The sequence below is a fragment of the Actinia tenebrosa genome, unplaced genomic scaffold (genome assembly GCF_029948245.1).
Source record: "Actinia tenebrosa isolate PJP-AT-01 unplaced genomic scaffold, QUT_ActTen_1.0 PGA_scaffold11__36_contigs__length_13525064, whole genome shotgun sequence".
NCBI classification, from domain to species: Eukaryota; Metazoa; Cnidaria; class Anthozoa; order Actiniaria; family Actiniidae; genus Actinia; species Actinia tenebrosa.
The window spans coordinates 11,568,996-11,586,881 of NW_028292571.1; the positions used below are offsets into that span (position 1 = coordinate 11,568,996).

Sequence of the window (17,886 nt, forward strand, 5' to 3'; positions counted from 1 at the left end):
TTTGATATACTTGCCAGTATAAGTAGAATCATCTATCAATTAAATCAGCATCTGATGACAGATATTCTTGGTGGAGATATTACACAGTGGGGGGAGGGGCTACATCGGTTCAGTCTTGGTCGAGGCGATAGCATTTGAGTGTAGACTTTTAATTTCAAAGTAGCGGATTCCGGATTCCAAAAGGGTGGATTCCGGATTCCAGAGTACTAGATTCCGGATTCCAAAGGCTAAAATTTCGTGGATTCCGGAGTGTTTCCGCTGATTTTAAGCACCGAAAAGTGAGTTGAAAAAACGAAGTGAAGCCGTGTTTTTTTAAGGCCAACTTCAGTTGGTGTTCAGTGGATAGAGGATGAAGAACTCTTTCAAGGGCTTGAAAATTTGTAATTCTTGGAGAACTTCAAAGCATAAGTTCCAAAATTTTAAGCTAATTCAGATAACATTTTCAAACCTCCTTCACTGATGCTAGTACCAGTGGCGGATCTAGGGGTGGGTGTTGGGGGTTGCAACCATCGTGATTTTTTTTCTTCATGACAACACCAACAGCATCGCGAGTTTTATTAGAGCAGGGGAGCCGAACACATTTTGCTCGCTTTTTTCCCCTCATACGCCGTGTGTGGCACCTGAAACAACCATGCCTCGCCTGCAGCAAATAATCGTCTCCCTAACCCTTTGGTCTGCTATATCTCTCAACCACCTCAATCAATGCTACCCCCCCCCCCCCCCCCCCCGGCCCCTGGATCCGCCCCTGTAGTACATCTGATTTTCTTTGTTTGTGCTCATCAATCCGAGTATTAAAGAGTTTGAGAAAGATATTGGTCATGATAATTTGTTACACAACTACTGTAGAATCACATCAGATCACATAGCTTATCACTATATATGTGCGTTCGACTGAAAACTTGTCGAATGAGCCAGCAAAATAAAGACTACCGTACGATTGAGTTATTCCAAGACCCTGTTGATTGGATTAACTAAATTTTTGCGGTTTTAATGAGCAAATGGACCCGCGGAAATGCATCACAATTAAACTAGTTATTATTTCTTAATTAATCCTATATGATTAATATAAAGTTTATTTATAATAGAACGGGAAATTGCCTTTTTTCATGCTTTCTTATTTATCATCTAGTAACTTAACTGTATTTGCGCGGAAATATTTATCCGCATAGTTTGTGGCCATCGAATGAAAGTTTTCACTTTCAAAATGTTCATACATGAAAATAATAAGGAAATGAGTATTTTCAGCCATACTTGCTTTGGTCCATTGTGCACGGTCAGTATCACGTGATGGTACGGTTCAACATCAAACGCAAAACAATAGCTTTGTTCTATGGAGTTTCCAATTTATTCTGCTCCATTAACTATGGTCCGAAGTAAGCCATGGTTTTTTAGGGTGTCATGCACATGGCCTACTTCTCGAGTCGTTTCCAGTACGCTTCATGAAAGGGAATTAACGCCTGCTTAATTCTATATTTTGCGAATAGTTGTAGTATAGGCCGAGCGATATGCAAACATATCAAAACATTTTCGGGTAACTAGATCTATTTCAGAACCATGCAAGTAACGAAAAAAGTTGAAATTCAAGGAGTTTTCAAGGAGTTTAAGGTGTAGCGCGAACCATGTGTATAAATAAGCTAGCCGTGCCAATAGTGCTGCCAGTACATATGCGTGAAATAACAAGTTAAAACTTGCGACAAATTAGATTTAATTTGTTTATTTATAGACTACTTCACGTCATATTGATGTACAAGTAAAGAGTAATTGCTATCCATTAGCACTACGATCAGTCACTACATTCTTCAAACTCCCTTCTTTAAATTCAAATCACAATCTGAAAACATATGGTGGACGATCCTTCTCTTTTGCTGCACCTGAACTCTGGAACTCTCTACCTCTACCTTTAAGATCCTGTCAAGCTGTCCTTGAATTCAAGTCTCAACTTAAAACTCACCTGTTTAAAAATTATCTTGATTTCTAGTTATCTTTAGTTATTTCGTGATTATTATTGTTATATTATAGCACATAGAGCATTTATTTGGATATGCGCTATATAAATGCACTGTATATTATTATTACTATTATTATTACATTTTAACCAGCTATGGGTTATAGAGCCTCATGCTCCCTCGAGTTCACAACCTCTAAACGCAGATATGATGAACTGAAGCAAAAACCAAAACCAAAACCAAAACCAAAACCAAAACCAAAACCAAAACCAAAACCAAAACCAAAACCAAAACCAAAACCAAAACCAAAACCAAAACCAAAAAAAGAAAACGTACTGTCGCTGCTATAGAGTTTTCAAGTCGCAGGAACATGCTTCTTCGTTCCCAAAGCGCACTCTCCGAGGAAGAGGAGAGTGGACCCTGGAAACGAGGTTGAAAGGCTGAATAGCACACTAAATAATTTTAAAGGACTTTGGTTGCTTCGAGCATACCTCCTAAAACCCAACTCAGTTCAAAACCATGCAAATCTTTTGTATGTTTGGCGGGTTGATTAAGAGCTTATGTCAATTCAAAGATCAAACAGTTGGCCGGTTTTAAATGGTTCAGACTAGTTGAAGTTGTCTTTATTGATATAGAGGCTTTGCACCATCACGTGATGGCAGCCATGACATGACAGAAACAATTGAATCTGGTCCAAACTGATTTACACAAATATATGACTCTATTTTTGTGCCTCCTGTATAGTAAAGAAAACGATCCAACACATCGACCAATGGGACGAAAACATTTTGGGAACAGTTTGATTCACATCCATGATTGATTTTCACAGGGAGAAAAATGACGAACTAATGACCTCTCAAGTCTTGAACGGTCATATGTCAAGTCATTTTTCTATGTTTCTAACAATTCTATATCTTCATAAAAAATAGCTATAATTATTTTGGAAAAACCCTTTGAAAATTTTAATGGCTGCAGGCAAGGGCCAATATTTAGCCCAACAAACTACTAAGTGAATGAAATGAAAGGGAATCCAAAGCCAAGGTACTGAAAGAGGGCTTATATTGGACTACTTTAGACAGTTTTCTCAAGCAAATGTCAAGAAAAAGTGGCTCCCATTTATTTTCCATCGAACTATAGGCGTGGAAAAAAAATACAGTGATCGAGAAGCAACACATTGCGCGCGCCGGGCACAAATGACCTCCGCACGGGAAAACGTCACCAAAATAAAGAAATCCTATTAATTTTATCATTCGACGTCCAACTAAGCTGAAAATTTCATAGAATATTTGAGAAGTGATAGTTTATAAAACAATTCATTTTTAAGAGGCTATGACGTTTCTATGACGTCATATTCGTCATCTCCTTGTATGGTAATTTCTTATCGTTGATCGCTGTCTTTCTCATTTGACTTGACCAGATGGAGAGTGTTGTGCAAAACATTTCAACGTTTATGGGAACTTGTTACGACGTTTCTTACTAAACATATTAAAGATTAAAGGATTTTGTGACGTCATCCAATTTGACGCCATCTTACATGATAATACGCCATCTCTTGAATAGTCAATGCTCTCTCGAGACATTTCTGCGATTCTTCGTACTTGCCCAGAAGACGGAGGTTCAATCCTAGATTACTCAATATAGTAGAAACTGTTGGATGATTTTTATCATACGTCATCTCTTGAATAGTCAATGCTCTCTCGAGACATTTCTTCGCTTCTTCACACTTCCCAAGATCACGGAGGTTCGATCCTAGATTATTCAATGTAGTAGCAACTGTTGTATGATTTTGATCATAGGCCATCTCTTGAATAGTCAATGCTCTCTCGAGACAATTCTGCGCTTCTTCATACTTGCCCAGATGACGCAGGTTCAATTCTAGATTACTCAATGCAGTAGCAAGTGTTGTTTGATTTTTATCGTACGCCATCTCTTGAATAGTCAATGCTCTCTCGAGACATTTCTGCCATTATTCATACTTGCCCAGATGACGGTGGTTCAATCCTAGATTACTCAATGAAGTAGCAAGTGTTGGATGATTTTGATCATACGCCATCTCTTGAATAGTCAATATCTCCCGAGATATTTCTGCGATTATTCATACTTGCCCAGATGACGGAGGTTCAATCCTAGATTACTCAATGTAGTAGCAAGTGTTGGATGATTTTGATCATACGCCATCTCTTGAATAGTCAATGCTCTCTCGAGACATTTCTTCGCTTCTTCATGCTTGCTCAGATCGCGGAGCTTCAATCCTAGATTACTCAATGTAGTAGCAAGTCTTGGATGATTTTTATCATACGCCATCTCTTGAATAGTCAATGCCCTCTCGAGACATTTCTGCGCTTCTTTAAACTTGCACAGATGACGGAGGTTCAATCCTAGATTACTCGATGTAGTAGACAGTGTTGGATGATTTTGGTCATACGCCATCTCTTGAATAGTCAATGCTCTCTCGAGACATTTCTGCGCTTCCTCATTCTTGCCCAGATCACGGAGGTTCGATCCTAGATTACTCAATGTAATAGCAAGTGTTGGATGATTTTGATCATACGCCATCTCCTGAATAGTCAATGCTCTCTCGAGACCTTTCTGTGCTTCCTCATTCTTGCCCAGATGACGGAGCTTCAATCGTAGATTACTCGATGTAGTAGAGAGTGTTGGATGATTTTTATCATACGCCATCTCTTGAATAGTCAATGCTCTCTCGAGACATTTGTGCGCTTCTTCATGCTTGTCCAGATCGCGGAGGTTCGATCCCAGATTATTCAATGTAGTAGTAAGTGTTGGATGATTTTGATCATAATCCATCTCTTGAAAAGTCAATGCTCTCTCGAGACATTTCTGCGCTTCTTCATACTTGCCCAGATTAAAAAGAATCGATCCTAGATTACTCGATGTAGTAGAGAGTGTTGGATGATTTTGATCATACGCTATGTCTTGAATAGTCAATGATCTCTAGTGACATTTCTGCGCTTCTTCATACTTGCCCAGATCACGGAGGTCCGATCCTACATTACTTAATGTAATAGCAAGTGTTGGATGATTTTAAACATACGCCATCTCTTGAATAGTCAAAGCTCTCTCGAGATATTTCTGCGATTCTTCATACTTGCCCAGATGACGGAGAATCGTTCCTAGATTACTCAATGTAGTAGCAAGTGTTGGCTGATTTTGATCATACGCCATCTCTTGAATAATCAATGCTCTCAAATGACATTTCTGCGCTTTTTCATACTTGCCCAGAAAACAGAGGTTCAATCCTAGATTACTCAATGTAGTAGCAAGTGTTGGATGATTTTGATCATACGCCATCTCTTTAATAGTCAAAGCTCTCTCGAGATATTTCTGCGATTCTTCGTACTTGCCCAGATGACGGAGAATCGATCCTAGATTACTCAGTGTAGTAGCAAGTGTTGGATGATTTTGATCATACGCCATCTCTTGAATAGTCAATGCTCTCTCGAGACACTTCTGCGCTTCTTCATACTTGCCCAGATCACGAAAGCTCAATCCTAGATTATTCAATGTAGTAGCAAGTGTTGGATGATTTTGATCATACGCCATCTCTTTAATAGTCAATGCTCTCTCGAGACATTTCTGCGCCTCTTCATACTTGCACAAATCAAGGAGAATCGATCCTAGATTACTCAATGTATTAGCAAGTGTTGGATGATTTTGATCATATGCCATCTCTTGAATAATCAATGCTCTCAAAAGATATTTCTGCGCTTCTTCATACTAGCCCAGATGACGGAGGTTCAATCCTAGATTAATCAATGTAGTAGCAAGTGTTGGATGAGTTTGATCATACGCCATCTCTTTAATAGTCAAAGCTCTCTCGAGATATTTCTGCGATTCTTCGTACTTGCCCAGATCAATTAGGTTCAATCCTAGATTACTCAATGTAGTAGCAAGTGTTGGATGATTTTGATCATACGTCATCTCTTGAATAGTCAATGCTCTCAAAAGACATTTCTGCGTTTCTTCATACTTGCCCAGATCTCGGTGGCTCGTTCCTGGATTAATCAATGTAGTAGCAAGTGTTGGATGATTTTGATCATACGCCATCTCTTCAATAGTCAATGCTCTCTCGAGACATTTCTGTGCTTCTTCATGCTTGCTTAGATCGCGGAGGTTCGATCCTATATTAATCAATGTAGTAGCAAGTGTTGGATGATTTTGATCATACCCCATCTCTTGAATAGTCAATGCTCTCTCGAGACATTTCTGCGCTTCTTCGTACTTGACCAGATTAAAGAGAATCGATCCTAGATTACTCAATGTAGTAGCATGTGTTGGATGATTTTGATCATACGCCATGTCTTGAATAGTCAATGATCTCAAAAGACATTGATGAGATTCTTCATACTTGCCCAGATCTCGGTGGCTCGATCCTAGATTACTCAATGTAGTAGCAAGTGTTGGATGATTTTAAACATACGACCTCTCTTGAATAGTCAATGCTCTGTAGTGACATTTCAGCCCTTCTTTTTACTTGCCCATATCACGGAGGTTCGATCCTAGATTACTTAATGTAATAGCAAGTGTTGGATGATTTTAAAGATACGCCCTCTCTTTAATAGTCAAAGCTCTCTCGAGATATTTCTGCGATTCTTCATACTTGACCAGATTAAAGAGAATCGATGCTAGATTACTCAATGTAGTAGCATGTGTTGGATGATTTTGATCATACGCCATGTCTTGAATAGTCAATGATCTCAAAAGACATTGATGAGATTCTTCATACTAGCCCAGATCTCGGTGGCTCGATCCTAGATTACTCAATGTAGTAGCAAGTGTTGGATGATTTTAAACATACGCCATCTCTTGAATAGTCAATGCTCTCTAGTGACATTTCTGCGCTTCTTTATACTTGCCCAGATCACGGAGGTTCGATTCTAGCTTACTCAATGTAATAGCAAGTGTTGGATGATTTTAAACATACGCCATCTCTTGAATAGTCAAAGCTCTCTCGAGATATTTCTGCGATTCTTCATACTTGACCAGATGACGGAGAATCGATCCTAGATTACTCAATGTACTAGCAAGTGTTGGATGATTTTAATCATACGCCATCTCTTTAATAGTCAATGCTCTTTCGAGACTTTTCTGTGATTCTTCGTACTTGCCCAGATGACGGAGAATCGATCCTAGATTACTCAATGTAGTAGCAACTGTTGGATGATTTTGATCATACGCCATCTCTTGAATAGTCAGTGCTCTCTCGAGAAATTTCTGCGCTTCTTCAACCTTGCCCAGATCACGAAGGTTCAATCCTAGATTACTCAATGTAGTAGCAAGTGTTGGACGACTTTGATCATACGCCATCTCTGTAACAGTCAATGCTCTCTTGAGACAATTCTGTGCTTCTTCATGCTTGCCCAGATCGCTGAGGTTCAATCCTAGATTACTCAATGTAGTAGCAAGTGTTGGATGATTTTGATCATACGCCATCTCTTGAATAGTCAATGGTCTCTCGAGACATTTCTGTGCTTCTTCATGCTTGCCTAGATCGCGGAGGTTCAATCCTAGATTACTCAATGTAGTAGCAAGTGTTGGATGATTTTTATCATACGCCATCTCTTGAATAGTCACTGCTCTCTCGAGACACTTCTGCGCTTCTTCATACTTGCCCAGATCACGAAAGCTCAATCCTAGATTATTCAATGGAGTAGCAAGTGTTGGATGATTTTGATCATACGCCATCTCTTTAATAGTCAATGCTCTCTCGAGATATTTCTGCGATTCTTCATACTTGCACAAATCAAGGAGAATCGATCCTAGATTACTCAATGTAGTAGCAAGTGTTGGATGATTTTAATCATACGCCATCTCTTTAATAGTCAATGCTCTTTCGAGACTTTTCTGTGATTCTTCGTACTTGCCCAGATGACGGAGAATCGATCCTAGATTACTCAATGTAGTAGCAAGTGTTGGATGATTTTGATCATACGCCATCTCTTGAATAGTCAGTGCTCTCTCGAGACATTTCTGCGCTTCTTCAACCTTGCCCAGATCACGAAGGTTCAATCCTAGATTACTCAATGTAGTAGCAAGTGTTGGATGAATTTGATCATACGCCATCTCTTTAATAGTCAATGCTCTCTCGAGACAATTCTGTGCTTCTTCATGCTTGCCCAGATCGCTGAGGTTCAATCCTAGATTACTCAATGTAGTAGCAAGTGTTGGATGATTTTGATCATACGCGATCTCTTGAATAGTCAATGGTCTCTCGAGACATTTCTGTGCTTCTTCATGCTTGCCTAGATCGCGGAGGTTCAATCCTAGATTACTCAATATAGTAGCAAGTGTTGGATGATTTTGATCATACGCCATCTCTTTAATAGTCAATGCTCTCTCGAGACACTTCTGCGCTTCTTCATACTTGCCCAGATCACGAAAGCTCAATCCTAGATTACTCAATGTAGTAGCAAGTGTTGCATGATTTTGATCATACGCCATCTCTTTAATAGTCAATGCTCTCTCGAGATATTTCTGCGATTCTTCATACTTGCACAAATCAAGGAGAATCGATCCTAGATTACTCAATGTAGTAGCAAGTGTTGGATGATTTTGATCATACGCCATCTCTTTAATAGTCAATGCTCTCTCGAGACTTTTCTGTGATTCTTCGTACTTGCCCAGATGACGGAGAATCGATCCTAGATTACTCAATGTAGTAGCAAGTGTTGGATGATTTTGATCATACGCCATCTCTTGAATAGTCACTGCTCTCTCGAGACATTTCTGCGCTTCTTACTCCTTGCCCATATCACGCAGGTTCAATCCTAGATTACTCAATGTAGTAGCAAGTGTTGGACGACTTTGATCATACGCCATCTCTGTAATAGTCAATGCTCTCTCGAGACATTTCTGTGATTCTTCATTCTTGCCCAGATCTCTGAGGTTCTATCCTAGATTACTCAATGTAGTAGCAAGTGTTGGATGATTTTGATCATACGCCATCTCTTGAATAGTCAATGGTCTCTCGAGACATTTCTGTGCTTCTTCATGCTTGCCTAGATCGCGGAGGTTCAATCCTAGATTACTCAATATAGTAGCAAGTGTTGGATGATTTTGATCATACGCCATCTCTTGAATAGTCAATGCTCTCTCGAGACACTTCTGCGCTTCTTCATACTTGCCCAGATCACGAAAGCTCAATCCTAGATTATTCAATGGAGTAGCAAGTGTTGGATGATTTTGATCATACGCCATCTCTTTAATAGTCAATGCTCTCTCGAGATATTTCTGCGATTCTTCATACTTGCACAAATCAAGGAGAATCGATCCTAGATTACTCAATGTAGTAGCAAGTGTTGGATGATTTTGAATCATACGCCATCTCTTTAATAGTCAATGCTCTTTCGAGACTTTTCTGTGATTCTTCGTACTTGCCCAGATGACGGAGAATCGATCCTAGATTACTCAATGTAGTAGCAAGTGTTGGATGATTTTGATCATACGCCATCTCTTGAATAGTCAGTGCTCTCTCGAGACATTTCTGCGCTTCTTACACCTTGCCCAGATCACGAAGGTTCAATCCTAGATTACTCAATGTAGTAGCAAGTGTTGGACGACTTTGATCATACGCCATCTCTGTAATAGTCAATGCTCTCTCGAGACAATTCTGTGCTTCTTCATGCTTGCCCAGATCGCTGAGGTTCAATCCTAGATTACTCAATGTAGTAACAAGTGTTGGATGATTTTGATCATACGCCATCTCTTTAATAGTCAATGCTCTCTCGAGACATTTCTGTGCTTCTTCATACTTGCCTAGATCGCGGAGGTTCAATCCTAGATTACTCAATATAGTAGCAAGTGTTGGATGATTTTGATCATACGCCATCTCTTGAATAGTCAATGCTCTCTCGAGACACTTCTGCGCTTCTTCATACTTGCCCAGATCACGAACGCTCAATCCTAGATTATTCAATGGAGTAGCAAGTGTTGGATGATTTTGATCATACGCCATCTCTTTAATAGTCAATGCTCTCTCGAGATATTTCTGCGATTCTTCATACTTGCACAAATCAAGGAGAATCGATCCTAGATTACTCAATGTAGTAGCAAGTGTTGGATGATTTTAATCATACGCCATCTCTTTAATAGTCAATGCTCTTTCGAGACTTTTCTGTGATTCTTCGTACTTGCCCAGATGACGGAGAATCGATCCTAGATTACTCAATGTAGTAGCAAGTGTTGGATGATTTTGATCATACGCCATCTCTTGAATAGTCAGTGCTCTCTCGAGACATTTCTGAGCTTCTTCAACCTTGCCCAGATCACGAAGGTTCAATCCTAGATTACTCAATGTAGTAGCAAGTGTTGGACGACTTTGATCATACGCCATCTCTGTAACAGTCAATGCTCTCTCGAGACAATTCTGTGCTTCTTCATGCTTGCCCAGATCGCTGAGGTTCAATCCTAGATTACTCAATGTAGTAGCAAGTGTTGGATGATTTTGATCATACGCGATCTCTTGAATAGTCAATGGTCTCTCGAGACATTTCTGTGCTTCTTCATGCTTGCCTAGATCTCGGAGGTTCAATCCTAGATTACTCAATATAGTAGCAAGTGTTGGATGATTTTGATCATACGCCATCTCTTGAATAGTCAATGCTCTCTCGAGACACTTCTGCGCTTCTTCATACTTGCCCAGATCACGAAAGCTCAATCCTAGATTATTCAATGTAGTAGCAAGTGTTGCATGATTTTGATCATACGCCATCTCTTTAATAGTCAATGCTCTCTCGAGATATTTCTGCGATTCTTCATACTTGCACAAATCAAAAAGAATCGATCCTAGATTACTCAATGTAGTAGCAAGTGTTGGATGATTTTGATCATACGCCATCTCTTTAATAGTCAATGCTCTTTCGAGACTTTTCTGTGATTCTTCGTACTTGCCCAGATGACGGAGAATCGATCCTAGATTACTCAATGTAGTAGCAAGTGTTGGATGATTTTGATCATACGCCATCTCTTGAATAGTCAGTGCTCTCTCGAGACATTTCTGCGCTTCTTACACCTTGCCCAGATCACGAAGGTTCAATCCTAGATTACTCAATGTAGTAGAAAGTGTTGGACGACTTTGATCATACGCCATCTCTGTAATAGTCAATGCTCTCTCGAGACAATTCTGTGCTTCTTCATGCTTGCCCAGATCGCTGAGGTTCAATCCTAGATTACTCAATGTAGTAACAAGTGTTGGATGATTTTGATCATACGCCATCTCTTGAATAGTCAATGGTCTCTCGAGACATTTCTGTGCTTCTTCATGCTTGCCTAGATCGCGGAGGTTCAATCCTAGATTACTCAATATAGTAGCAAGTGTTGGATGATTTTGATCATACGCCATCTCTTGAATAGTCAATGCTCTCTCGAGACACTTCTGCGCTTCTTCATACTTGCCCAGATCACGAAAGCTCAATCCTAGATTATTCAATGTAGTAGCAAGTGTTGGATGATTTTGATCATACGCCATCTCTTTAATAGTCAATGCTCTCGAGATATTTCTGCGATTCTTCATACTTGCACATATCAAGGAGAATCGATCCTAGATTACTCAATGTAGTAGCAAGTGTTGGATGATTTTGATCATACGCCATCTCTTGAATAATCAATGCTCTCAAAAGACATTTCTGCGCTTCTTCATACTAGCCCAGATGACGGAGGTTCAATCCTAGATTAATCAATGTAGTAGCAAGTGTTGGATGATTTTGATCATACGCCATCTCTTTAATAGTCAAAGCTCTCTCGAGATATTTCTGCGATTCTTCGTACTTGCCCAGATCAATTAGGTTCAATCCTAGATTACTCAATGTAGTAGCAAGTGTTGGATGATTTTAATCATACGTCATCTCTTGAATAGTCAATGCTCTCAAAAGACATTTCTGCGTTTCTTCATACTTGCCCAGATCTCGGTGGCTCGTTCCTGGATTAATATGTAGTAGCAAGTGCTGGATGATTTTGATCATACGCCATCTCTTCAATAGTCAATGCTCTCTCGAGACATTTCTGCGCTTCTTCGTACTTTTCCAGATTAAAGAGAATCGATCCTAGATTACTCAATTTAGTAGCATGTGTTGGATGATTTTGATCATACGCCATGTCTTGAATAGTCAATGATCTCAAAAGACATTCATGAGATTCTTTATACTTGTCCAGATCTCGGTGGCTCGATCCTAGATTACTCAATGTAGTAGCAAGTGTTGGATGATTTTACACATACGCCATCTCTTCAATAGTCAATGCTCTCTAGTGACTTTTATGCGCTTCTTTATACTTGCCCAGATCACGGAGGTTCGATCCTACATTACTCAAAGTAATAGCAAGTGTTGGATGATTTTAAACATACGCCATCTCTTGAATAGTCAATGCTCTCTCGAGATATTTCTGCGATTCTTCATACTTGCCCAGATGACGGAGAATCGATCCTAGATTACTCAATGTAGTAGCAAGTGTTGGATGATTTTGATCATACGCCATCTCTTGAATAGTCAATGCTCTCTCGAGACTTTTCTGTGATTCTTCGTACTTGCCCAGATTAAAGAGAATCGATCCTAGATTACTCAATGTAGTAGCAAGTGTTGGATGATTTTGATCATACGCCATCTCTTGAATAATCAATGCTCTCAAAAGACATTTCTGCGCTTCTTCATACTAGCCCAGATGACGGAGGTTCAATCCTAGATTAATCAATGTAGTAGCAAGTGTTGGATGATTTTGATCATACGCCATCTCTTTAATAGTCAAAGCTCTCTCGAGATATTTCTGCGATTCTTCGTACTTGCCCAGATCAATTAGATTCAATCCTAGATTACTCAATGTAGTAGCAAGTGTTGGATGATTTTGATCATACGTCATCTCTTGAATAGTCAATGCTCTCAAAAGACATTTCTGCGTTTCTTCATACTTGCCCAGATCTCGGTGGCTCGTTCCTCGATTAATCAATGTAGTAGCAAGTGTTGGATGATTTTGATCATACGCCATCTCTTCAATAGTCAATGCTCTCTCGAGAAATTCCTGTGCTTCTTCATGCTTGCTTAGATCGCGGAGGTTCGATCCTATATTAATCAATGTATTAGCAAGTGTTGGATGATTTTGATCATACCCCATCTCTTAAATAGTCAATGCTCTTTCGAGACATTTCTGCGCTTCTTCGTACTTTTCCAGATTAAAGAGAATCGATCCTAGATTACTCAATGTAGTAGCAAGTGTTGGATGATTTTGATCATACGCCATGTCTTGAATAGTCAATGATCTCAAAAGACATTCATGAGATTCTTTATACTTGTCCAGATCTCGGTGGCTCGATCCTAGATTACTCAATGTAGTAGCAAGTGTTGGATGATTTTAAACATACACCATCTCTTGAATAGTCAATGCTCTCTAGTGACTTTTATGCGCTTCTTTATACTTGCCCAGATCACGGAGGTTCGATCCTACATTACTCAATGTAATAGCAAGTGTTGGATGATTTTAAACATACGCCATCTCTTGAATAGTCAAAGCTCTCTCGAGATATTTCTGCGATTCTTCATACTTGCCCAGATGACGGAGAATCGATCCTAGATTACTCAATGTAGTAGCAAGTGTTCGATGATTTTGATCATATGCCATCTCTTGAATAATCAATGCTCTCAAAAGATATTTCTGCGCTTCTTCATACTAGCCCAGATGACGGAGGTCCAATCCTAGATTAATCAATGTAGTAGCAAGTGTTGGATGAGTTTGATCATACGCCATCTCTTTAATAGTCAAAGCTCTCTCGAGATATTTCTGCGATTCTTCGTACTTGCCCAGATCAATTAGGTTCAATCCTAGATTACTCAATGTAGTAGCAAGTGTTGGATGATTTTGATCATACGCCATCTCTTGAATAATCAATGCTCTCAAAAGACATTTCTGCGCTTCTTCATACTAGCCCAGATGACGGAGGTTCAATCCTAGATTAATCAATGTAGTAGCTAGTGTTGGATGATTTTGATCATACGCCATCTCTTTAATAGTCAAAGCTCTCTCGAGATATTTCTGCGATTCTTCGTACTTGCCCAGATCAATTAGGTTCAATCCTAGATTACTCAATGAAGTAGCAAGTGTTGGATGATTTTGATCATACGTCATCTCTTGAATAGTCAATGCTCTCAAAAGACATTTCTGCGTTTCTTCATACTTGCCCAGATCTCGGTGGCTCGTTCCTGGATTAATCAATGTAGTAGCAAGTGTTGGATGATTTTGATCATACGCCATCTCTTCAATAGTCAATGCTCTCTCGAGAAATTCCTTTGCTTCTTCATGCTTGCTTAGATCGCGGAGGTTCGATCCTATATTAATCAATGTATTAGCAAGTGTTGGATGATTTTGATCATACCCCATCTCTTAAATAGTCAATGCTCTCTCGAGACATTTCTGCGCTTCTTCGTACTTTTCCAGATTAAAGAGAATCGATCCTAGATTACTCAATGTAGTAGCAAGTGTTGGATGATTTTGATCATACGCCATGTCTTGAATAGTCAATGATCTCAAAAGACATTCATGAGATTCTTTATACTTGTCCAGATCTCGGTGGCTCGATCCTAGATTACTCAATGTAGTAGCAAGTGTTGGATGATTTTAAACATACGCCATCTCTTCAATAGTCAATGCTCTCTAGTGACTTTTATGCGCTTCTTTATACTTGCCCAGATCACGGAGGTTCGATCCTACATTACTCAATGTAATAGCAAGTGTTGGATGATTTTAAACATACGCCATCTCTTGAATAGTCAAAGCTCTCTCGAGATATTTCTGCGATTCTTCATACTAACCCAGATGACGGAGAATCGATCCTAGATTACTCAATGTAGTAGCAAGTGTTGGATGATTTTGATCATATGCCATCTCTTGAATAATCAATGCTCTCAAAAGATATTTCTGCGCTTCTTCATACTAGCCCAGATGACGGAGGTTCAATCCTAGATTAATCAATGTAGTAGCAAGTGTTGGATGAGTTTGATCATACGCCATCTCTTTAATAGTCAAAGCTCTCTCGAGATATTTCTGCGATTCTTCGTACTTGCCCAGATCAATTAGGTTCAATCCTAGATTACTCAATGTAGTAGCAAGTGTTGGATGATTTTGATCATACGTCATCTCTTGAATAGTCAATGCTCTCAAAAGACATTTCTGCGTTTCTTCATACTTGCCCAGATCTCGGTGGCTCGTTCCTGGATTAATCAATGTAGTAGCAAGTGTTGGATGATTTTGATCATACGCCATCTCTTCAATAGTCAATGCTCTCTCGAGACATTTCTGTGCTTCTTCATGCTTGCTTAGATCGCGGAGGTTCGATCCTATATTAATCAATGTAGTAGCAAGTGTTGGATGATTTTGATCATACCCCATCTCTTGAATAGTCAATGCTCTCTCGAGACATTTCTGCGCTTCTTCGTACTTGACCAGATTAAAGAGAATCGATCCTAGATTACTCAATGTAGTAGCATGTGTTGGATGATTTTGATCATACGCCATGTCTTGAATAGTCAATGATCTCAAAAGACATTGATGAAATTCTTCATACTTGCCCAGATCTCGGTGGCTCGATCCTAGATTACTCAATGTAGTAGCAAGTGTTGGATGATTTTAAACATACGCCATCTCTTGAATAGTCAATGCTCTGTAGTGACATTTCTGCCCTTCTTTATACTTGCCCATATCACGGAGGTTCGATCCCAGATTACTTAATGTAATAGCAAGTGTTGGATGATTTTAAACATACGCCATCTCTTTAATAGTCAAAGCTCTCTCGAGATATTTCTGCGATTCTTCATACTTGACCAGATTAAAGAGAATCGATCCTAGATTACTCAATGTAGTAGCATGTGTTGGATGATTTTGATCATACGCCATCTCTTGAATAGTCAATGCTCTCTAGTGACATTTCTGCGCTTCTTTATACTTGCCCATATCACGGAGGTTCGATTCTAGATTACTCAATGTAATAGCAAGTGTTGGATGATTTTAAACATACGCCATCTCTTTAATAGTCAAAGCTCTCTCGAGATATTTCTGCGATTCTTCATACTTGACCAGATGACGGAGAATCGATCCTAGATTACTCAATGTAGTAGCAAGTTTTGGATGATTTTGATCATACGCCATCTCTTTAATAGTCAATGCTCTCTCGAGACTTTTCTGTGATTCTTCGTACTTGCCCAGATGACGGAGAATCGATCCTAGATTACTCAATGTAGTAGCAAGTGTTGGATGATTTTGATCATACGCCATCTCTTGAATAGTCAGTGCTCTCTCGAGACATTTCTGCGCTTCTTCAACCTTGCCCAGATCACGAAGGTTCAATCCTAGATTACTCAATGTAGTAGCAAGTGTTGGACGACTTTGAACATACGCCATGTCTGTAATAGTCAATGCTCTCTCGAGACAATTCTGTGCTTCTTCATGCTTGCCCAGATCGCTGAGGTTATATCCTAGATTACTCAATGTAGTAGCAAGTGTTGGATGATTTTGATCATACGCCATCTCTTTAATAGTCAATGCTCTCTCGAGATATTTCTGCGATTATTCATACTTGCACATATCAAGGAGAATCGATCCTAGATTACTCAATGTAGTAGCAAGTGTTGGATGATTTTGATCATACGCCATCTCTTGAATAATCAATGCTCTCAAAAGACATTTCTGCGCTTCTTCATACTAGCCCAGATGACGGAGGTTCAATCCTAGATTATTCAATGTAGTAGCAAGTGTTGGATGATTTTGATCCTACGCCATCTCTTTAATAGTCAAAGCTCTCTCGAGATATTTCTGCGATTCTTCGTACTTGCCCAGATCAATTAGGTTCAATCCTAGATTACTCAATGTAGTAGCAAGTGTTGGATGATTTTAATCATACGTCATCTCTTGAATAGTCAATGCTCTCAAAAGACATTTCTGCGTTTCTTCATACTTGCCCAGATCTCGGTGGCTCGTTCCTAGATTAATCAATGTAGTAGCAAGTGTTGGATGATTTTGATCATACGCCATCTCTTCAATAGTCAATGCTCTCTCGAGACATTTCTGCGCTTCTTCGTACTTTTCAGGATTAAAGAGAATCGATCCTAGATTACTCAATGTAGTAGCATGTGTTGGATGATTTTGATCATACGCCATGTCTTGAATAGTCAATGATCTCAAAAGACATTCATGAGATTCTTTATACTTGTCCAGATCTCAGTGGCTCGATCCTAGATTACTCAATGTAGTAGCAAGTGTTGGATGATTTTAAACATACGCCATCTCTTCAATAGTCAATGCTCTCTAGTGACTTTTATGCGCTTCTTTATACTTGCCCAGATCACGGAGGTTCGATCCTACATTACTCAAAGTAATAGCAAGTGTTGGATGATTTTAAACATACGCCATCTCTTGAATAGTCAAAGCTCTCTCGAGATATTTCTGCGATTCTTCATACTTGCCCAGATGACGGAGAATCGATCCTAGATTACTCAATGTAGTAGCAAGTGTTGGATGATTTTGATCATACGCCATCTCTTTAATAGTCAATGCTCTCTCGAGACTTTTCTGTGATTCTTCGTACTTGCCCAGATTAAAGAGAATCGATCCTAGATTACTCAATGTAGTAGCAAGTGTTGGATGATTTTGATCATACGCCATCTCTTGAATAATCAATGCTCTCAAAAGACATTTCTGCGCTTCTTCATACTAGCCCAGATGACGGAGGTTCAATCCTAGATTAATCAATGTAGTAGCAAGTGTTGGATGATTTTGATCATACGCCATCTCTTTAATAGTCAATGCTCTCTCGAGATATTTCTGCGATTCTTCGTACTTGCCCAGATCACGAAAGCTCAATCCTAGATTATTCAATGTAGTAGCAAGTGTTGGATGATTTTGATCATACGCCATCTCTTTAAGAGGGGATGTCAGCAAAAATCGA

The 17,886-nt window shown here is 39.4% G+C and overlaps 2 pseudogenes across 1 annotated transcript in view; one reads left to right on the top strand and one right to left on the bottom strand.

Moving 5' to 3' along the window:
* LOC148912569 (uncharacterized) overlaps positions 1 to 17,886 on the top strand; it is a 74,017-nt pseudogene that overhangs the window by 6,278 nt on the left and 49,853 nt on the right. The window lies entirely within an intron of this gene.
* Positions 1,699 to 17,603, bottom strand: LOC148912570 (uncharacterized; annotated as a pseudogene).